The following is a 23,456-nucleotide window of genomic DNA, read 5'->3' as shown; positions in this document are numbered from 1 at the left end:
GAGATGCATTTTGTTTTGCAAAGAGGTATTACCTCGACTAGGGGGCGCTAGGTGGTGCACGACCAATATGGCCACACGTCTGTGAGGCTCTGGTAGCTTGGTGGCATGATCCGGCAATTATACTTGCACCTACTATATGAGTCCAGCCTGTGAAGCTGGTTGCCTGTTCCTCTGAGTATCCTGCAGCTCTGTTGCGAAGTTTGTGGCTGTCCGACACTGGCGGGTGGCTTCGGATCGGACTTCACGGCGCAGGGGACAGGTGTGGCAGTACTTCTGGTAACCCGAACATCTGCCTCTACTGAGAGAGCACCAGGGAATCCACGTGGCAGAGGTCTTCCTAGCCTGCTTGCTACCTTGACTGAAGACCACTGCCCTGAACATTACTGTGGGATTCCTCGACGGTTACCGAAACAGAAGAATGCAGCGAGGTGCCTGCTGAAATGATTGAGATTGCCAGCATTGCGTACGCACCATTACTCCACTGCTGCCGTCACACTCTGCCGGCTGCGCTCCACTACCGCACTGATTGCTCCGCCACAAGTGTGCCCTGAATCTGCTCATGCTAATTGGCGATCCCCTACTACCAGTGGTCGAAGTGGGCGGGAACGGCAGGGCACGGCGTGCCCCTACTTCTTTAATTCTGTAGATTCCGTTCCCCTACTTTTTTATTATGAACATGCGTCCCTGAACGTCAGAAATATTCTATTCGTGGACGGGCGAGGAGCAGAGAAGGAAAAGGTCTCTGTCTCTTACTTCCTGCCAAGACAAGGAAGGTGTCCGCTTCTGCTCTGCCGCTGGCAGCTGCCCCCTCTTTCTTACTCCTATTCCCTCTTGTTCTGTCTAACTCCTTCTCACTTTTCCGAAAATCATGAATCAAGAAATGGTTCTCACCGTCTCTTCCTGTCGTCCATTTGTACCTCTGTGAAATGGATGCAAAAAAAGAAAAACACTTTTGCTGGAAATGCCGTTTTGACATTTTTCTATTCCAAAGTGCAGCCTCGGAAATAAAATGTTCAAACTCTGAAAAATAATTAAATAAAGCAATATGGCGTGTCCTTAAAGTGGCCAGATAATTTTTTCAAACCCCAACACATTAGCGCCACTTTACAGAGTTTGCCAATAAAGCGCTACTTTTGTTTTCTTGTCTTTCTTTGAACAGCATTGTTTTCCTCCAGTACCTCCTACCTGGAGGCAGGGCCGGCGCTAGGCTTGGGCAGCTGCCCAGGGCCTGGCACTCTGCCTGCCAGGATGGGGCCCCCCACAATGGCAATTAACACCCCACTAGTCCTCGTGTATGTCTACCGATCAGAGTGAAAGAAATGCTTCACAAACGGGCTCATGGGAGGCCCCCCCCTCCTGGGGCCTCTAAGGGATGGTGTGGAAAGGCCTAGTGGATGGTACACCTCTCAGGCAGCCAGTTCAGAGACTCGGTAGGGTGCCCATTGTCAGCACTTTAGCCCACACAGGTTTAACTCAGCCCCCAAGCAATTCTCACACCTTCACTTCGAAATGGGCTGTACAAGAGTTGCTTGGGGTGGCTGAGAAGAGGAGCTGTGGCCCAAGTGGAGTCTGCACAAAGCAGCTTCCCTGAGATCAGAAGGTGTCACTTATGTAGATTTCAGGGCCTCCTACATTCCCTTTTGCCCAGGGCCCCGAAAATCCTAGGATCGGCCCTGCCTGGAGGTACTGCAATACCTGGTTGATGGGTGGATTGGGAAACGAAATGTGTACGGCGGCTTTGTGTTCACAAATGTGGTCTTTTGAAACCATACTACTTACGTTTTGTAAGCATATAAGCAGTGGACATTGAAATGGGTCCTTTCTGGGCCCTGTAGTTATGTCCTTAACTTTTCAGGCAAAAATACTTGTTGATTTCTGAATAATAACTGTAAAAGCGTTAAGTTCACCATGTTCCTGCTTACATTTTACATGCTTTATTAAATCTTTCATTCCTTATGAGTGTTTGCTTTTTCCAGGATGTTGTTACCTTTTCTTTTAGGCAGCATATTGCTCTTGCCTAGTGTGTAATTTGAATTGAGTCGCATCCAGTTATTTATAGCAGGTCAAATTGGATTGTAGCTGAAGGCAGTATGAGTTTCTCTCAGTGGGGCAGTATGGTGTTCAGTGAGGGAGCAGATGTAGCACTGGGGGCAGAGCTGCTAAATTTAGAACTGGGGAACCAGGTTCAGCCTTCATGAACAGTCCCCCAGACCACTCTCCTGAGGGAGCACATTCCCATGCCAGATCTTAGAAGACACCAGAAAAGCCCTGGTGTGTTAGCACCAGCAGGTGGACCCTAGCAGTGGCAAGTGTGGGTTCACCTTGAAGGCTTGCCCACCACAATCCATACTGAAGTTCAACTCCAGTCTTGCGGGCAGGCCTACGAAGTAGCAGACCCTAGAGCAACAGTGAGACTGTCACTGAGGTCACAGGACCCCTGAGAAGAGCTGGCTCTAGGGCGGTGCGACTGGTGTGACTGCAACGGGCGCCGACTTTGAGTGGGGGCGTCGTATATTATGGTTTTAAAAGCACTTGCTGCCTCCTTCCTGACCGCCAGCTATTTTCGGCAATAATAAAAATGTCATGATAACTCTGATGAATAAACTTCTTCCTAGAGATTTGTCTAGTCGAAGTTTTGACTCATGGAAAGATAGCGCAGAGGGTTAATGTGCCTGCTGCAAAGAAAATGTACCAGGCCCATCACAAAGTGAACATATTGTAAATAGGTCAGTGGGTTACTGCTTTTGTCAATGAGATCCTTTTGCTACTTGCAGTTTATAAGTTAAAATCCTTACAAAGAACAGTGAGCTATTAACTTTCATCTAAGAGCTGCATACAAACTGCAAGGTATAAACTAGAGCGTTATGGTTTTTCCCTAAGCCTTTGATTATTCTAATGTTGCAAAAAGTGTTATTTTTGATACAAATCAATAATGGTTTTTAAAGAGAACCCCCAATCATGGTATTAAGTTTTAAATTCTGAGTTTGTGTTTCTCCAGGCCAATCACTATTAAACTATACTGCCTACTAGTATGGTTATCATGTGACTCCTACACCTTGTAGTCCTTTGTCATATGTAACATTTCCTATACAGTCATTTACACACGTAAAATTGATTGTCTCTGTGTATATTGCTGACGACAGAAACTCCATGGCTCGGAAACAAATGGCTCGTGCTTCCACTTTTAAGCATTTTTGGGACATTCTGTGATTAGAATAAATTCACAAAGTGGAATATGTTTCTAGGGTCAATTGCTCATATTAATCGTTAAATAATCATGTGTATCCATTGGTTGAATTACATAACATAATAAGCTGTAACTGGTCAGTGAAATGCCACACAAATACTAAAGATTGGGATGTTTTGCGCATCCTGGCCACACCTCTAACTCCGCCCACTGATCCAATCCTCAGGTTATTCCCGCCCTCTGATTCTCCGCCCACAGTTCCCCTATTTTATTTTCCCCACTTCGACCACTGGTTATCACCATCCAGCTGGGAAAACGGATTCGAGTCTCGGCAGGGACGTACAACATCCTGTGATTCTGGGCAAATCACTTAATCTCCCTGTGCCTAACAAAATGAATGTGTCTGTAACACAACTGGTGCTCAGGTAAAGGTTGCGCTATATAAAAAAAAAAAGGTCTGTTGAGTACCCTTCTTATTTAGGAAAAAAACACCACCTTTGTAACCTCCTAGCTCTTGATTGAATTAGAAGGTCATCACTGAAGTTATAATCAAAGCACCAGATTCCCCCTGACATCAGGGAGGAGAGCAACTGCACAGAACCTACGGTCACACGTTACAGCGTCTTGGCAACGTTTAACAAACAAAATCTCAGAAATATACTGTTCCCTACAAAGTACAAGAAGCATTTGCAATGCAGTAGGTCTCGCATTTACGCGAGTTTAAGCTATCAGCATTGTAAATGACAATGCCTTTATTTATGCATTAAAACAAACATAAATAAAAGGCATTGTAATTTACAAGCCCAATAGCTAAAAACTGCGTAAGTGTGAGACCTATTGCATTGCAAATGCTTGTTCTTGAGTGTAGAAAAGGCCCATCTTGGTATTTTTTTTTTAGATTGTTTTCCGAGATCCCTCCCAAGTGAAGCTTTTAGCCATTTTGTTTGAAATGTATGTTGTAATCTGAACCCACTAAACCAAATTTGAATTAAAAAAAAATGAAGGGGGGGGGTTTCTCTCCTCCCCCTGATTCAGTCTGATCTGTGGTAAAACACACTCTTCGCGCAGTCTGACTATGCATAGCCATCTTGAAACGGTAATAGTGCTCATTTAGTGCAGGGCAGAAAACTGTGAAAGTAACCTAGATTGTCTTTGCTGTGAGTTTACTAACTGGTTCTCTTAATTTTTCAATAAGTAAAAATGTGATTGTTGCTGTGAGCCAAAGCACGAAACAAAACTATGGCTACGCTCTGTTTGTAGTGATCCAGAATCACGGTCAGCAGTCTAGTGCTTTGTAAGCCAGCACACTGAACACCCACCCACCACTGATGTCACTGGTCAGGTGACACAGCTTTAATAAAAGGGGCCGAGCGCACGTGCTCGAGGCCAGTTGTACCAAGTATCTGACTGGGTCTGCGTCAGTCCTTTTAGCTATGAGGGCCCAGGGCCCCCAACATTACATTGGCGACGAGGCGGACGCTAGCCACGCGTGCCGCAGCTGAAGATACCCCGGAAAGAAGAAGGGAAGTGCCCATGTGCAGGGCACCCCTCTGGGGAAGCGGCGCCGGCCGCCGAGAGGCCCGCGGGGCGTGTGCCCCGGGCCTGAAAATCCATGAGGAGGTGCCTGGGAGTCCACCCCGCACCTCCATGCCCAGCACGTGCCCTCCGGCGTGAGGGGAAAGAAGAGCGGACCGACCGGAGCCCACCCGCGTCGGCCGCGACTGCGCCCCTGCCTGGGGTGAAGAGAGAGAACCGTGCAGAGCCCACCTGCATCGGCCGCCACCGCTCGGTGAAACCTCCGCGGAGCCCACCCGCGTGGAGGAGGAAGGCCCGTCGGCCGAAGGTGAGCCCGTGACCTGCACGTAAGCGGAGCCCACCCGCAACGGTCAAAACGCCATAATGGCGGTCGCCAGCCGGCGCCGCCGAAAAACGCAAAGCGGAGCCTACCCGCTATAAATGAACTGTGCCCACAGTACAGCGAAGCCAGCGGAGCCCACCCGCGGCCTGCCTGTGATGCCTCTTGTCCCACTCTGCGAGGGTGAACGAACATTTGATTAAACAGGACCAGCGGAGCCCACCCGCGGCCCGCCTGCAGCGCCCCCTCCCCCGCCGCGTGTGTGAAGTGCGGCGGCGGGGTGAATAGACTTGACCGGAGAGCGCCCGCAGCGTGAGGGGAGCTGCCGGGCGCCGAATGAATGAAGCGGAGCCCACTCGCTGCTAAAGTGAACACTATGCCCCATAAGTGAGCAGAGCCAGCGGAGCCAACCCGCGGCCTGCCGTCAGCGCATCCTGTCCCCCGCTGTCACCCGCACTGCAGCACCGACTCCTGCCCCCACCGCAGCGCATGAGCTGAGAGGCGGCTGCGGGCGGGAGAAGCGAGGAAAAACAGCACCCGGCCCGCAGCCGGTAAGAACAGTGCAAAGCCCCCTGCGCAGCCTAAAGAAATAAAATTACTCACCGCAAAATAGCGGGGACCGCCTGCCCCGCATCTGAGGCATAGAGGAACCGTCCGGAGACTGAGCTGAGCCCAGACTGCAGCTCCGACCCTCCCTGCCGCGCAGCGAGTGAGCCCCGATGCCGCAGTGGCAGGGTGAGTAGGATTATAAAGCCCCCAGTGCAGCCCGGAGGATAAGAGGCACTGCGGAAGAGAAGCGGAGCAGGAGCCCAACCAGTAGGTGCGTCTGCAATTCTTGCCCCGCGCAGCCCCGGAAGCGAGAGATCCTGCTAGGAGAGGCAGAGCACACAATGGGACAGTGTACTGCATGGACCCAGATATACATGTAAAAGTCACTGACTGCGCAATGGGATAGTCGTCCTACGGCCTGTATAAGTCCCAAGCAGCAGCCCTTGGGAAAGGAGCCGTCCACGAGGTGAGAGAGCGCCCGAAGCGAGATGCTCTGCATATCAGCACACTACGTTGGAAAGCGCACCACTGCCACCCAGTAGATCTGGTGCAACAGCGCACCTCAAAGGAAAGACAGCCCCAGTTAAGCCTGCAACAGGGCGAGTGACCACTGCAGCTTTGCCCTAGCAGCCCCAAGTGTGCCAAAGAACAGCAGACTCCCCGCAGAGGACACCCGACAGAGACTATCAGCAGCAAGAAAAGCACAGACGCCGTCAGCAGGATACACTGGTGTTACAAGAAACACGAGGTGACTGCGCATCAACGCAACCACAGTGTTCACAAACCCACCGTCACTGCCCAGTGACACAGGACAACATTACTGCGCAGGAACGCGCCAGAAGAACTCCACACCCGCAGGACAGCGCAGCACTGCGCCAGGAGCACCAGAAGTCAGGAGCGCCCAGTGACGCTGCCCAGCGACACACCAACGCCACAGACCAGCATTGTGCGAGACCGCGCAATGAGTGAAGGAACTACACACCTCAGAACCAAACAGCATTGTGCAGGACCGCGCAAGGAGTGAAGGAACTCCATGCCACCACGACCGAGTAACGCAGGGATCGCGTCCTCGGAGACCTGTCAGTAGGTCACAGCGAAGATGACTTGCCAAAAAGTCACCGCCAGATGCGGACCAGTCAATTGGTCGCCCGGAAAAGAAAAGGAGAAGATGACCAGGCCGTTGGTCACCCGGGAAGAAAAGGAGAAGATGACCAGGCCGTTGGTCACCCGGAAAGAAAAGGAGAAGATGACCAGGCTGTTGGTCACCCGGAAAGAAAAGGAGAAGATGACCAGGCCGTTGGTCACCCGGAAAGAAAAGGAGAAGATGACCAGGCTGTTGGTCACCCAGAAAGGAAAGGAGAAGATGACCAGGCCGTTGGTCACCCGGAAGGAAAAGAAAGGAGATCACGACTGCAAAGACATGCCAGAAGATCAAAGGCATAGCAACTGAATAGATCAAGAAGAGGTCCATGGACGGGACTCAGAAGAGGTCTGATGACACCGACCCGAAGTAAAGAAGGAGCGACAGGAAGAAAGGTGCGATGCCTGGTTTGGCCATCGGAAGAAGAGGAAAGTGTGTCCTAGGGGTATGACGCAACCAGGGAGATTCGTGTGGAGTGCACGCCACACGGAGATGGCCTGGGTGGTTGAAGAGAAGAAAGGGACCGACCACGTCGTGAAAGGAATGGAGGAGAAGAAGGGTAGTGAGTGCCACGGTGCTACTAGAAGATCACAAGAAGTGAAGAGGTGTGACCAGTCAACTCACACACCCATCAGAAGAAGATGGCGACATGCACCGGAACACCGGAGTGCAGCGGAGAACAAGGCCTGGCATGAACACCGGCGGCACAAGTCAAAGATATCCATCTACAAGCCATCCATCCATGTGGCGATCGTAGAAGAGAGCAAGTTTGGACTGTTGACAACATTCTACCTTTGGGGTTGAGCGGAAGATTGAATGGCGAGAGTGCTCACGCATCCGGCTGAGGAACTGACCACTCCACATCAACCCGTGGCAGCCCAATAAGCAAAGGCCTCAAGGGACTCTGGTGGCAGCAAGTCCCGCAAGAGAGACGGATCCATGACGGTGCGTCTGCAAGACCCACGGAGAGGAAAGCTTTGCGTGCAAGAAAAGAGTCAACAGCGTAACCTTCAGGTGGAACTCGGACACAACGGTGAAGATCGTGGAGCGCCCCGCTCACGGCCCGAAGGCTATGGTGGAGCAACATGACCGACAACACCAGTCCAGTGGAAGCCTGGCAAAGAGGTCCTCCCAGACATCTTGTGAGAGAGGAATACCGGCGAAGAGGGGCATCCTAGTGAGAGGGATATATGCACCTACTCCTTTCATCTGCCCAGAAATACTTTGAAGCCTGCCCAGAGACATCACCAAGGACCAGGACTGAAGAGGAGAACCGAGAAGACAAACAATACTCGGATCACGTCACCCTTCTATCTAAACTACCAACTGTCACCAGTGGTGCCAAGCAAAGGCAAGACAGAGAACAACGTCCAGGCGGCGCAGACAGAAGATGGGACCCGCCGAAGAAAAATTGCAAACCATGCCACAGTGACTCATGAATCCTGGATGCAGCAATTACACCATCTGCGACCTGCAATCCACCAAAGAGACTCACTCCAAATTACAGAGTCCAGTGTTACATTTGTATGTACATTTTCTATCCCACAGGTTGAAATTTGTCGTGGGGTTTGCGAATTGTACCTTTTCTCCCACAGGTTGGACTTTAGGTTATTTTCATTTTCCCCGAAGTTTGGGAGGGATGTAGTGATCCAGAATCACGGTCAGCAGTCTAGTGCTTTGTAAGCCAGCACACTGAACACCCACCCACCACTGATGTCACTGGTCAGGTGACACAGCTTTAATAAAAGGGGCCGAGCGCACGTGCTCGAGGCCAGTTGTACCAAGTATCTGACTGGGTCTGCGTCAGTCCTTTTAGCTATGAGGGCCCAGGGCCCCCAACATTACACTGTTTACCTGTAACTTTAACACTGTAGTCCTCTGTCTGTTTCGGGAGCAGCGAGCAGGGAATCCGTGTGTGTCCGGGAAAGGCAGGGTAAATGTGATTCGTTGCTGATTTCGATTATGCAGATCTTTAAAGCAGTGAGTCACCCAGAATCTACTTACAATGCTTTATTGCAAAGAAAGCGTCTGCCTGTGCATCTTTAAATTGTTATTTTGTGGTGTTATACAGCCGTGTGTTTTTGTTGAAGTTGATGATGTCGAACCTTTTCTTACTGTATGTAAGAAGGGTTTTTACTTTTTCTGCCCGTTTGAGCTGCAGTCCGTTGTGTTAAGACTATACTTTCAGGGATCATTTCTATAGTTCTTAACTGAGGAAATGTGTTCGAAAGTGATTGGTCTTCGCTAACCACGATGAAGAGTTATAGTGTTCCCTTCTGAGCGCAAAGCGAGCGAACAGTGCTGCATTTATGCAACTGCGGTTTGCTATTGATGACCGTTCCTCTCTCCCTTACGGGAGAGCTGGAGGAAGGAAACACAAACTGAGTGATTAGATCTGCATTCCGTTCTACTGCTGTTTCAGTGTCTAATAGCGGAGCGGGTATATGCATGTGGGTTGAAAAAGTTTGAGTCTTCTCTTTAATTTGGTACATTGGAATTTCAAAAGCACTGAGAGGACTTTTCAGATGGACCCTGAACAGATTTATCAAACCTTCAACGCAATGCAGCTGCACAATTTGCCGCGCTGCCATACCTGAAAGGGGAAAGCGTACAATGTTGACGCAGTCCCAGGTTTATTACTCTCCCTAAATCTGGGAATGCGTAAAAAAGCATGGGTGGATGGATGGAAACACCCACTCTCCACCCATTTGACACATTCTCGGCGCAGAGTAACGCAAAGCAGCGAGTTGCTGCTGCCTTGCGTTTTTCCCCTGCATGAAGTGCTCTGCAGAGACCATGTTAAGTGCTGAGAGCGGTCGTGCTGGCTGGCACCTCGTTTCTGCCACATTTGTTTGTGTTCAGAAAAGAACAGGCCACTGACAGTGCCCCAACCGTAGGAGCCTTTAAGAGCCACCAGTTTATATTATTTCCTCTACATGCCACTACACTTCAGTTGCCCGTTTCAAGTCATATGCCTGTTGAACCCCAGTCCTTGTTGCACCTGGTGGTAGCTGGTACCTGGGTGTATTTTATTAAGTGGTATAGATTAGACTTCCTAACGCTGTGGAGAATCTGAGACGGGCATTTGCAGATATTTAGCCAAGGTCTCAGCGCAGTGACGTCAGATGAGGGTTTTGCCCTCATGCTTTGCATTCAAACCCCATGCCACATGTTTCAGAAGTCCCTGCTGCCTCACCCCATGTGATGCCAAGCAACTTTACACATATGTACAGTCAGCTTCTGGCAGCGTTATTTGTCTCGGAGGACGAAGCACATATATATCATGTGAAGCCTCTAATCAGTTATATTACCAGAGCAATTATATAATGCCTTGTTTATAAGCCTCGTTTCAAGACATCCAATCTATCAGAGGGCTTGGAGGCTTCTTTAGGGCTACGAAGCACTGCATACATTATACCTATGGAGTAGCCATTTATTGAACAATCAAGACAGCCCTTCAGGCCTACCAATAGGTATGAAAAGTACTACATGAATGCCCATACAATACAGTCCTTCCAATTCTATTGCTAAGATTTAGAATTCCAGGAGGGCGGGGGTGGCGGTGAGGGATGTGGAGTCTGGGGGGTCATGGAACAGGGTGTTATCAGTCTACTACACATAACCTGAGGGCTCTAAATATACGGTACATGGAGCACGCCATTCCCTGCAGACTGGTGGTGGTGCTCCATCCATCGGGGAGCCCTGCGAGAAGTGCATCCATACTGCTCATTGGCCTGGTTTTTCTCGTGGCCCGTGCACTGATGTGGTGGCGCACCAAATGATCCAGACGGGCCCCAAAGTGTGCACCTATCTGTGCCCTTCGCTAAGTACTGTCTCTGAGCGGCGGCCCGTAACCACGTCTGCAGCGCTTTCTGCACGGCTGCTCCGCCAGTGGGGACTCTGCTGTGGGCTGATTGTCGCGCCTGCCTGCACTTGCCTAGGGGGGCCTCATCTCAGCCCGACTGGACGGTACTGCTGGCGCCCCTTCCTGGCACACTCGGATCTCTGTCATAGCTACGCACTGCAGTTCAGACCCTACGCTGCTGCTGAGGCATTATCTTGGGTGATGTGGTGATGTGGTGCTGAGTTGCGTCGCCTGCCTGAACTCACGCACATCCTGATTCTACACGGGATTTCGGAGTAGCTGCACACCATACTTGCTCCCACCAGGAATACTCCTTAGTGGCACCGACACCTGGTTGGAGATCAGCGCACTGTCTTCAGATACCGTCCGGGCCCGACGGTGTTGTCTCGCGGGTGGGCCCCCTCCAGCCACGCTTGGGTTGTACCCATATCTGGCACATGTTGGAGGTTACTCTGCTGCGACCTGCCATTCAACTTACGGGGCCTACTAACATCCTGTTCCACTACTTGCCACTCAACAGGCGGATTATTGTGCTTGCCTCTGGCCATCTCAGCAGATACTGCCACTAAACGTCCAGACTTCCACTGAACCGTGACATCTCCTCTTCCAGGTGGTGGCTTTAGTGCATTAGACAGCCTGGCCGCATTCAACCTATCCTCCAGATAGCTCCTCAGTGGGAGACCCCCCACTGCTGCTTCTCCTCCTGCACACACAATACGTTACTTTTGCGCAGAATGGGGAAACCGGATGGCTGCCAGTCCAGGCTCACCTTCGACACCAAAAAGGCCTCAACACGGTCTAACTCGACTGATTTTGGACAGACTGGTAATGAACATTCGCAGATGCAGTCACCAGCCCCAGAGGAATGAAGTTAAAACCTAGCTCCTGGCTATGCAACATAGCCTTACTGATCTTTCTGGGAAGATGGACACCATCAACAGCCACCTAGATTTCCTCGTCCAGAAGGTGGATAAGCACGACGGGCAGTTAAGAGAGGCCGAACTGCATATTTCAGACACCTCCCAGATGCAGCAACACGTGTCACAAATGGACAAGTTGTTAAAAGTCATCGGAGCCAAGAATGAGGACCTTAAAGCCCGCAGTCGCCGGAATAATATCCGAGTCATAGGTATTCCGGAGAGCCGCATGGAGGACTTCATCGAGTGCCTCCTGACCAGTGCTTAATTTGTGCCGGTGCTTGCCGGTGCTTAGCACCGGCACTTATTTATCAGGGCCGGGTCTACAGAACACCACCTGTCTGCAAATGACAGCACATCATATGGCAACGTGAATGTGGCGTAGCTGTAGACTAGACAGTTTTAAAAAATGAATTTACCTGACTGGGCGCATCACACACTGGCCAGACAGTCCGACTCATAATCTATTTAGTCAATGAATGAATCCAATATATTCAGATCCACAGAGTGATTCAGTCATGACGATCCCAATGCGCATTTTGAACTTGCTTTTATTTAGGCAGCAGCTCTTGCTGGTTGAAGGGACACTGATTGGGCAGGGGGTTGGATTAGGGTCTGCAGCGGAAGCTTTGTGGCAGGCAGCGTGCGTCGAATTTTTTCAAGATGCCACTCCCTGCACGCCCGCACACACTGGGCTACGAGTTGCAAGCGGTTGAGGTGGTTCGCCCAGCCCCATCGTCGAGTGCAGGCAGCAGCAGCAGGCCTACGCCGTCTATCGAATTAAGGCATGCAGGTAGGCCGGCCAGTGCCTGGCCACCCACCACTACCAGTAAATGTAAGTACTAGCAGCTATAAGTCACTACCAACTCTGTTCGTTTTAGGGGCCATGTGCTGTCTCTGGTGCCCCGAGCAGAGCCAGTCCGTGTCACCAGAGCAACCTTTGGTGCCAACTTCGACCCCCACACCCCGCCCTCCCTCTGAAACTGGGCATTCATTAGTGAACAGGCTTGATGCGGTTCCGCCCCTTGGCACAGCTACCAGCCCGTACTCATCCCGCTGCGATTGGCCATAATTTGGTGTGGGTGCTGAGAAACCAGAAGTAATTGCATGGCTGAAATATTTACCTCCGTGCCCTTTTAGGAACTTTTCTTTACAGTTTGGAAAGCTTTTAGTAAGTGTGAACATGGCCGGTTCAGAGCGTCTCTCATTTGTAATGGATTGATCGGTGATAAAAATGGCCAAGGAGCTTGCATCCTTCTAAATTACCATCTACGTCCGTAACCTTTGTTTTACATTGAAGGGGAGTATCTTGATTTAGAAGAAAATACGATTCCAAGGTTATTTTAAATTCATGTATCCTTTAACAGGTTCATGGCCTTTTTGTTCCATAGTTAGGCCCTGTACGTGTCTGGTTTCCGTGGGCGTGGAGGCTCGTGTGTGGCACGACGTGCCAGTCACCGGCGTGTTAGCATCGGCTCTAGCTCAGCTCCACATAATGTCAGGCAGGGTTAAGTTAAAGACCCTGAACTGGCCCCTGCCCTTCTTCCAACCTTCTCCTGCCCTGGCCTGGACCGGGAAGTGGCATTTTACTTTCACATGGTCAGGTGCCCCGTGCCCGGCGCCCGAGGCATGATTGCTCAGGGCAGGCCTGAGCAATCTTGCCTCCGGCGCCCGGTACCGTGTGCAAGTAAAATGCCACTGCCTGGCCCAGAGAAGGCTGTACAACGGCAGGGGCCAGTGCAGGGCCTTTAGTTTAACTTAACGTCAGCCGTGCTCTGCTCCAAAGCCACCGTCACTGCTTTAACTGCCAAAGTTGCTAGCGCCTTCCAGCTCCTTCAGGTGCAGGAGCTAGCAGACCAGGGGTAGCGCTACGTGGACCATTCAACAGCACTAACACAGAACAGGAACGAAAATCAGGGAAAGAAGTGCGACTGAGCCATCCTCACAATTGACACACTGGTGTGAGTTAAAAACAGATGATGATAGAAACACACACCAGGTACTTATGTACGCCCCCCCAAATGTACAAGAAAGAAGAGTAGCTGTTTTGCTGAGAAGAGATAGATTCTTCATTGCATGTAGTAAGTACTGCTGTGCTGTGCCTTTATAAGTAAAGAGTCTGTCACAGGGAGGGGTTTCATCATGCAGGGTGTGTGTGTGTGCATGTCTGTGTGTGTAGGGTGCTATGAATATATTGCGGCTGTGTCCTAATAAATGTAACGAGTTATGTTTTTAAAGTATCTGTTCCCACTGAGTGTAATGTGCTTCTGCTGAAAAGTGCCTCATATATTGACAATCGGTTCATTAAAAGGAGAAGTAGAGAAAAACGGAACGACAGTGATAAAGGGAGAAAAAGAATGGGAAAGAGTGAGGTAAAGGGGCGGGGGTTCGGGTGCTGCATGAGAGGCATGAGGTGTAATTAAGACAACGCAGCCATAGTATTCACCACCTCGACCTTTGATAGCACTGACCGCAGGCTTCTGAGAAATCTTTAGCACCAGCACTTATTATTTTACAAATTAGGCACTGCTCCTGACAGACACCTTCGGAGCTGAGACCTTCTCATCGCAACTCATTGTGAAACAAGCACATCGCTCCTTGGGTCCCCGATCTCCTCCAGGCGGCTCTCCACGTCCCATTGTGGCTCGTCTCCTGAACTATCGAGACTGGGATACTGAGCTCAGACAGGCTCGAGAGCAGAAATCGCTGCACTTTGAGGGTAATGAATTCACCATCTATCCTGACTTTACTGTCGCGGTTCAGAGGCGCGGTGCACGTTCCTGCCAGTCAAGCAAAAACTACGTAAAGCTCAAGTTGAACATGCCCTCATGTACCCGGCACAGCTGCGGATTACTTATCAAGGCAAACACAGTCTATGTGCCAATCCCCAACAAGTGTAGGACTTCCTCAAGACTATCAAGAGAAGATCGCCGGATCTAGATACTAGGGACCATGCTTCCAGAGCTCCATCCCCTACAGTGAGCTAACCTGAGCTTGGACACTAACGTCTTGGGATTCAGTTTCGGACCTACCCCCTTTTCACATTGGCTGCCGCACTCTGCTCACATGCAGGCAGGACTTTCATTGCCTGTTCCCCGCTGTGAGGACCATTGCATGCCTTCTGGATGGTTCCACTTTCCTGCAACTCGATATTGACAGCTAGGTGTCACATATGTTATATATGCTCTGTACGGCTTACTGTTAGGTTTTTTTTCGACTCTGTAGGTTTGTCCTGGACATTGGCAAGCACCCTTCCCTTTCTCTCTCCCTCCCTTCAACCCCCGCGCCACCTGGGGACTGCGTTGCAGTTAGCGTTGGGAAACGGGAAGGTTTCATAGCCCACGGATGCCCCCCCCCCCCTCATGGGAGATCCCCTCTACTGCTTATTTCTTTTTTTTCTTATTTGTTGGACTCTCTTGATCAATACTGTAATGTCAAGAGTTTTGTGGGATCTGGGCAGGCAGTCTCGTACCAGCACAATTGGGGTGCTGTTGAGGGTGGAATTGTTCTGGGTGGGTACTACTACACTGCCAGCACGTTTGGGGTGCTGTTGTGGGTGAGGGGTGGTTTGGGAATGTTGCATATTAATGTTATGTATTTGATTCATCAGCAGATAAACATGCTAGCACACAACGACCTCCTTACACACTTACCATACATTGGGACATCACTTATAGCACATCTTTAAAATGCCTCCACATTCTGAACAGTTACAAACAAAATTTATTACATGGAATGTTAGAGGTCTTGGAGACCCACGCAAATGTCGACAAATACTGGCATACCTTGATAGACATCACATACAAGTTGCAATGCTTCAAGAGACGCACACTGACCCCCGCCGTCCTAATTGCTTCGGCAGCAAATGGGCCTCTGCCCAAGTGTTTTCCTCCTTTTCTACATACCCGCGCGGCAAGCTGATCTTAGTCAAGAAAAACACACCCTTCATATTCGGTGCACTTTCAGTGACCCCTCGGGTAGGAGTTGCATGCTCTGGGGTACCGTGGGCACACAATCAGTTACGCTTGTTTGCTGCTATGGGCCAAACACTGATGACCCTGACTACTACACTACACTATGGGGACAAGTACTTAAGGTAGGATCCACTCACATCATATGGGGGGGGGGGGATTTTAATACTACCCTATGCCCTTCCATGGATAGGTCTAATCCTCTTCCACATCACTTCACCAAAACTCAAGATACCCTTTCTTGGCTGCTTCTCGATCATGGGCTCATAGATGTGTGGCGCCATGTACACCCGGCTGAGAGAGAGGGCACCTATTATACTTCAGTACACTCGTCCTGTTCGCGACTGGATTACTGGGTCTGCTCCCGGGGGTTGGTCCTTGGATTCTTTCGGCGGAGCATATGACAGGACATACTCGGACCACGCACAGGTCTGTATGGTGATTGCTACCCCCAATCTGATTGCCACCCCGCGTTGCTGGAGACTCGTGCCAGATGCATTACTGGATACTGTCTTTCAGACAGACCTTGGTGAAGAGACTGCAGATTTTTTACAAGAAATAAAGGCTTGGTCGCACATGTGGGTACGATCTGGGAGAGGTTTTATAGTTACTATGCGCGGCACGTGCATGTCGAAAAGCTTCAGACTCCTCTGGGATATCCGAAGGAACATGCGACGTCTTGAGAGTGAATTGAAACAACTCAAAAAAGGCATGTGGGATGAGCAATCAGGAGCCCAGAGGGCTTCACTCTGGGAAAAGTTCACTGACTATACCACTACGGCGGAGTGTGAGGCCAAATTCCGGGGCAAATACTTTACTGCCCGTCGATATGGGGAAGGGGAGAGACCCGGCAGGGCACTAGCGACTGAAATTCATCAGCCCCTCTTCTCTAATTATGTATTAGATGTGGTAGATAGAGGTGGGGTACGTCACAGGGATTGTCTTGAGATCTTACAGACGTTCACTGAATTTTACACAGACCTTTTCAGTTCTCGTCGTACTGCTCCCCTGATCTCACTCGCTATCTTGAAGATGTTGCGCTGGGTTATCACCTGCGAGAATTCTTAGCGGCACCTTTTGAGGATGATGAGCTTTGAGAAGCTATTATGCAGATAAAATCAGGGGAAGCACCGGGCTCCGATGGGCTCCCCATAGATTTTTACAAAACCTATATTGACCAATTACTTCCAGTGCTGAAAGAAGTCTAACTGGAGGCCCAGGAAACTCAGATCCTTCCGGCATCGATGAGAGAGGCACTCATTACCTCGCTCCTGAAGCCCGGCAAACCTGCAGACTGCTGTGCCTCCTATCGACCCCTCTCCCTCATCAATACTGATGCACAACTTCTAGCCAAACTATTGACTAATTGCCTCAGTCCCCTGATGGAGAAGCTGGTTTTGCCAGACCAAGCCGGATTCATCCCTGGGAGGGCGACCTCTTAATCTCCGGACGCTTTTTTCTATTCTACAAAATGTTGACCCACAATTGGCACTAGTGGCGGACTCCCTAGACACCACGAAGGCCTTTGACTCGGTAGAATGGGACTACCTATTTACTATTCTTCAATGTATGGGGTTTCCCATCAGTTTTTTAGCTTGGATCTGCCTCCTCTATACCTCCCCGAAGGCGAAAGTTCTGATAAACGGACATGACTCTCCCTCAATCTCCCTCACCCGGCAAGGATGCCCGTTATCTCCTCTCTTTTTCACCCTTGCCATAGAACCTCTGGCAGCCAAGCTCCGGCAACATCATCAGGAAAAGCCCTTCGCTGCTTTCTGCGCCCAATTCTCATTTCTCTGTATGCAGATGATGTTACCCTATATGTTAAAGAACCGCAGCAGAACCTTAACCCGCTCCTTCAGGAGTTTGTCAGGGTTGGTGGCCTTTCTGGCTTTCATATAAACTGGACCAAATCCAAGTCTTTCAACTAACTACTTCGGTAACACCGTTTGATACGGATTTTCCCAATGAATGGTGCTCTACTGAAGTAAAGTACCTTTGGATACACGTCACTGCAGGCCGCGAAGAATTGATAAGGCTCAACTATGGGCGGACAGTAGATCATGTTACTGGCTGCATAACTAGATGGAACGCACTCCCCCTCACTATGGCAGACCGTATTTCCCTGCAACCCAAATAGGGTTAGCTGAACCTATTTACAGGTACCACACGTAGTGTGCTGTTTGTGGTTTATCTGTTCCTACCCACTTAGACAACCACAAGTAGTGTAGATTACACTGTTAGCTTTGGTCCTGAAGAAGTGCCATCAACCTTGACACGAGGGCAAGAAACATGGTGACCACCAGATAGCGCGCAATATCCTGCAACATTGAGACAGGGGTGCGCCACATCCTTTTTAATCAGGTTAGAAGCCAGTTTCATTAAAAAAAATTGAGTGGACTTCTATTTCCTGTTTTAATTCACACACACTCTAGTGACCCACATCTCACACATCTGCACTTTTTTAGGTCCCTCACACCCACTGCGCCAAAACGGCACGGAATAAAAGATCTCCGCCAAAGAGCCCCTCATAGGGTGCCCGTCAGGTATTGCAGCACCGACCTGAAGAGGAGATAGCTCTATGATGAAGCATGACACCTAGCTGGCTGGGTGTGGGAGGGCACTTATTCCGAAAAGAGGAATTCCATTTTTCCTCCCTTCATTAAGTGAACATTGGTTTACATATAGGCAACCTATTGTCCCTTCTTCTCGTTAGGTATTGCATACTTATCTTGTTGGATTTCAGATCACGATGTCATTGTCATATTGAGTTGAGAAGATCTATATCAACTCCCATATCCTCCACTATTCATCATTGTTCGTGGTTTACTAAATTGAATGCACTCGATAAATCAAAGAATGCCAAGTGCAGGACCCCCCTTCTTTGCCATCACATTTTTACTCACAATAAAGCTGAAGGTTTAGTGCTTCTTCCACGGTTCTTATCCCAGGTATAAAACCAAACGGGACTTTGGACAATATGTTATTTTATTCTGCCCAGGCTTCAAGGCGGGTCAGGAGTACACTTCCTAAATAGAAATTATTGTGGAATTGATAAGGGAGATTGGGGAATATAATAGCCAACTTCCAGGATTCAGAGATAGGACCGGTCACAGCACTTCAGATTACTTTCCTTAGTGCATGGGCCCATAATTGAACATTAGCTTTAAAAAAAGTTGAATGCCACCCCATCTGAGCCTGGCGCTTTTCCTGGGGCATACTAGTTAATTGCCAAGGTTACTTCACTCAATTCAATGGGGGAGGTAAGGCTCTGCTGACTGGCCTGTGGGGAGTAATACCTACTTAAGTTGTCATGGGCTTGTCGGGTATGATCACCGAGTGAAAACTTCTGTGAAGTGTTTCAAGCACTCACCTTCCGGGATCATGGTTTCAACCTGAGGGCTTTCATATTATTGAAAAAGGGATGGATGACTACCTCCCAGAACCTAACGCTATCTGTTAGCGTTGCAGCTGCTAAAAGATCCTCCCATGCTTTGGATCTTATCTCCATTTTCCTTTCTTCTAGAATATTGTTATACTGACGCCTGGCTTTTTGAACATCAGATGGGGATCGTGGGTTTGCTTTAAGATGGCTCTCAGGTTTTTGTGGGCAGCTGTGCAGGCCACGCTAAACCATCAGTGTAGCGGTGTCACATGATTTGACCTCTTTATAGATAGCTTGTCTGTGCTTGATCTACATAGGAGATCAAACTTTGGCAGAATTATGGAATGATTAGCATTATCCAATAGACAGGCCAAGACAGATTTCATATTTTCTTTATGTTTTGGGTAAACGCTATTGGGTAAATTTTATCCCACTTCACTCTAAGCCCTTTATTTATTTTTGTGTAATAACTCCTGGCTTTTTCCACCACAAGTCCTTTTTACGCTAGATTTCAGGGAAATGGTCATTGGGTTGTGGTCACAAAAACATTTTTGTATAATATTAAAATCCTAAACAAATGGTAAGAACTCAGCAGATATCAGTATAAAAATCAACAGTGCTGCCCGAAGAGCCGCACAAAAGGGAATTGTCCAAGTAGCATGATGTTAAACTCCCCCACCCATATCAGTATAAATTTCTCGTTCAGGTGCAAATGAAAATTCTCCAAATAATCGACCAGATCCTCTATTATAATGCAGATGCGTTCATGAAAAACATGATCATAAAACTTAATTAATAAGATATCAGGTTCCTTAGCCCCGACACCCACCGACCACGCACGCAACCTGGGAATCATCCTCGACTCAACGCTCTCAATGACTAAGCAAGTCAACGCCGTCTCCTTCTCCTGCTTAAACACCCTCCGCATGATCTACAGATGGATCCCGACAGATACAAGAAAGACAGTCACCCAGAGAGTGGCTGGGCACCACTTAAAAAAAAACACTTCAACAAGCTCTGCACAAGCTGTGGAATATTGCATACACTCTCATGGCCTAGTTTAAAAAAATATATTTTAACCATTGAGTGCTGTAGTCAAATGCTACTTCTTATTTCCGAGTGAGATGTGAATTGAAATTATTTCGCTGAATTATTACGTGAAAATCAATATGCAGGTGAAGTAAATTAAAAAGGCTGTCCATTAATTTCTTACTAGAGATCGCTTTAAATCCAACAACATTGTTTCTATTGATGTAGTTATTAAAGTTCAAGCCATAGCTGGATAATATTTCAGTTCCAGATTCTGCTGCACTGGATGGCAGAGGTCAGAATGGTGCAGTTTAGCCACATTCCATAACAAGGGAGTCCAATGTAGGTCCATAAGAGTTGGATCCATGACAGATTTTCAGGATATCCAAATACCATAAATGTACTTACAATGAATCTAAATTATTGCATCTAATTACATTTCGGTGGGGATCCTAAAAATCTGTTATGGAGTTGGCCTGTCTCTACGACGATAGACATTTTTGCAGTGGTGTAACAATAGCCCCCGCAGCCCCTACGGTGCACGGGGAAGCCGAGCTCCAGGGAACCCCTTCCGGCACTGTACACGGGCACCGGGCCTCTGACCTGCGAGCTCCTGACTGGGTCTAGAGTCTCCATGTACTTTGCAGGGGGGGCCTCTCAAACTTCGTTATGCCACTGCACCTCTGGGGGATAAGGTGGCAAGGCCTAAGCAGGCTGAAGACAGTATGTGGACAAGGTTGCGCCCAGGATACGCTATGTTATGCATATTTGTATGGTGTACTAATCACTTGTGAGGGTATCCAGATGCAATGTTCTGCTTTGTGTGGTGACAGCGGCTTGCACGGATATACGCAAACAATCATGCTATGATTGTCTTGGCTCCTTGTGTAATGTGCAGCCACCTCCGCTCTGCTGAGTGGCTGCGCGATTCCCTTACGGGAGCGCGCAGCAAGGCGCAATGATTGCAACCATATGGCGCTGCGCGCTCCTGCAAGGGAATCGCCAGACGTGCTCGTGTTGCCATTGCAAGCAATGCAACGCATGCACGTTTTTTCCCCCAAAGCTGTGCCAATGGCTAAAGGTCTCTTTTCTATGCAGCTACGCGCGCTGCATAGGCGAGACCTAAAAAGGAACAATGTACAACAAACCAAATACAAATTGTATGTTGGACCAGCACTTAGGTGCGATCTGTCCACCAGTTTTTCTTCAAGGGGTGATTAAGTAAACATACGTGAACGCATATTGTCGGATCCCCACTGCTTAACCAATCTGCACAAACTTTTCCAGGATCAACCCTGCATGCAAGTGTATAATATATTTATTGTTTATAAAGTTTTGTGCAGATTCCAGAGTTTTTGGGGGTGGAGTTTGGGGAAGAGGAGAAGGTAAATCAGTTTATCTACTTTTGTTGTTGTGTTGAGAAAATGTGTTTAAATACCAATAAAATGTATTCAACACGACCTTTGAAACTGTTTGAGCAATAAAATGGTTTTTTTTTAATCTGAATGCTGGATTATCCAGAAAGTGCAGTAAATCCACCAAGACGCAGAAAAGGATGAAGCATTACATTTTCACTAAATCATCCCAAATTATTGTTACACTTTAAGTGGTAATACTTTGTTGGGCCCATTATATATTTACATCAAAGTTTCTAAATCCACTAATAAAATGGGAAAATAATAGTAAGATAAAATCTAATTTGTGTGATGAACAAATGCCAAACAATTAACAGAACTTTTTTTTCAGTTAATTCAAACAGCTACAGAAGCACAAAATGATCTCACATACTCTTATTGGACCGCCTACTGTTGAACGGTTTGCTCTGGAGGAATAGTTTGAATTTCTTTAAATTATACTTATAAAAATGTCCTAAAAAAACCATCAGCACCAGCAGAACATTGGAATTCGATATGGGTGTGTAGTGCTTGGTACAAAGTAATAGTTGAAGGGGCTTGAGTGGGAGGAGCGGGGTTCTTCACTTAGATGGGTCAGGACAGGAAACTGGGAACATCCATGGGCTGATCTGACTGCATCTAATACGTAAGCAGTAGGCTCTCCGTCAGCCAGGCCGAGTACCATGCATCAGCCATTAGACTAATGCATTTGCTGGAGTCCGCATCACTGCACTAAAATGCATTCATGACGCATATACGACAATGTGGGAATCATGAGAGCTTTAATAAAAGAAGCTTGGGCACAAGCTTATTGTGCATTGCCGCTCAGCCTGCTGCCCCAGGCAACTGTATTTTAGCCTGGCGGCTTCAGCAAACCCGGTGCTATGGTGATCGAGACTCTTGAGTCTAGCAGGTTGATACATTGTTTCTAAGTATCAAAAATAATCTGTTCTCTGGAGGGAGGTGTAGCTCTGGTGGTGGTGGGGTATGAGAGAGAGAGAGATGACTTTCAACATAAGCAACAGCAAATCCTGGCCCATGCTCATGTGGATTCAGCGCATGTTGTTTTCCAGGCATGTCCATGCATCACTGGTCAAGGTTGCAGCTCCAGCATGTCCACTGTTGCAATTCTCACTGTGGGAAGATGAATGGCAGGACCATGAGTGGACACTAACTTGTCGGTCATAGAGGGCATCAGGTGCCGTAGGCCACAGCGCAGGAGGTTTATCGCTACTAGGGAGACTAATCACATGGCTCTCCCTGCTCTCTACTCTTGATGCCCGGACCCTCCTTGTATATCACTCCATATTAGGCACCTGAGAGACAACTTGCATATTGAAGCATAAGCTGGGCCCAGGTCATGGAGACGTGACCAGATGCTATAGAAACCGGACTTTCCCAGCTAAGTTGTTTGCTCCATTTCTGGTCACAATAACACAGAGCTTTCTCCAGGTCCAGCCAGCATGTGCCTCAGGCGCCCTCCGATCCTGTACTTTAATTCTAATGCAGTGTAACACTGTTACAGCCCTGTGACTTTAGAGACAGAGGCAGGCCTTCTTTCACTCTGAGAACTCCGCCCAGTGCAGAGGAATCTGGGCAGAACTTTTTCTGGGTAATGTTTCATTTCAATTTTATATAGCGCAACCTTGAACCAAAGGTATCAGAAAGCCCAAGTTGGCTGCCCTACCATAGATTTGTTTTAATTCTGCCAGCCTGTAGCAGCAACAGATTACCAAACGGGCTGAAGCAAGGCAGGCCACGCCAGGTCTGGCCTACCTCATGCAGTATTCTGCAATGCAGAGCATGGCCTAGTCACCCACAGCCAGATGTAGACAACCTAGGTAAGTAGTGAATTGGGTTAAAATGGCCTGGGAAAAGCCAGTAGGGTTGCCACCTCTCCTGGAGAATTGTGTTTTAATATTCCGCAAAGGCCCAGACATGGTAATCATGTCTTTGTATAAAATCGTTAGCATTTATTTTCAACAATGCTTTTTTGCCCTTGTTGTTGTACTAGAGGGGACTAGTCAGGACCAGGTTGGCTCTAAAGGGTGGTAATGGGGCTATAATGGACTGGGCAGGACCACACTGGTTCTGGTTAATGCAAATGGGGCTAAAATGTTTTTGAACTGGCTGGGCTGTCTCTGATGGCTGTAAACGGGGTTA

The 23,456-nt window shown here is 48.6% G+C and overlaps 1 protein-coding gene and 1 non-coding gene across 3 annotated transcripts in view; one reads left to right on the top strand and one right to left on the bottom strand.

Annotated features, from left to right (window-relative positions):
• RTTN (rotatin) overlaps positions 1-23,456 on the bottom strand; it is an 891,871-nt gene that overhangs the window by 859,962 nt on the left and 8,453 nt on the right. The gene's annotated exons all lie outside the window — the stretch shown is intronic.
• LOC144829853 (small nucleolar RNA U3) lies at positions 8,905-9,122 on the top strand. The gene has a single exon (XR_013610850.1). It is a non-coding gene; the product is annotated as a small nucleolar RNA U3 (small nucleolar RNA).

The sequence above is a fragment of the Lissotriton helveticus genome, chromosome 4_1 (assembly GCF_964261635.1).
Source record: "Lissotriton helveticus chromosome 4_1, aLisHel1.1, whole genome shotgun sequence".
Taxonomy (NCBI): domain Eukaryota; kingdom Metazoa; phylum Chordata; class Amphibia; order Caudata; family Salamandridae; genus Lissotriton; species Lissotriton helveticus.
Note: the sequence above shows the minus strand (reverse complement) of the source record. Positions and strands in the feature narration are given on the sequence as shown.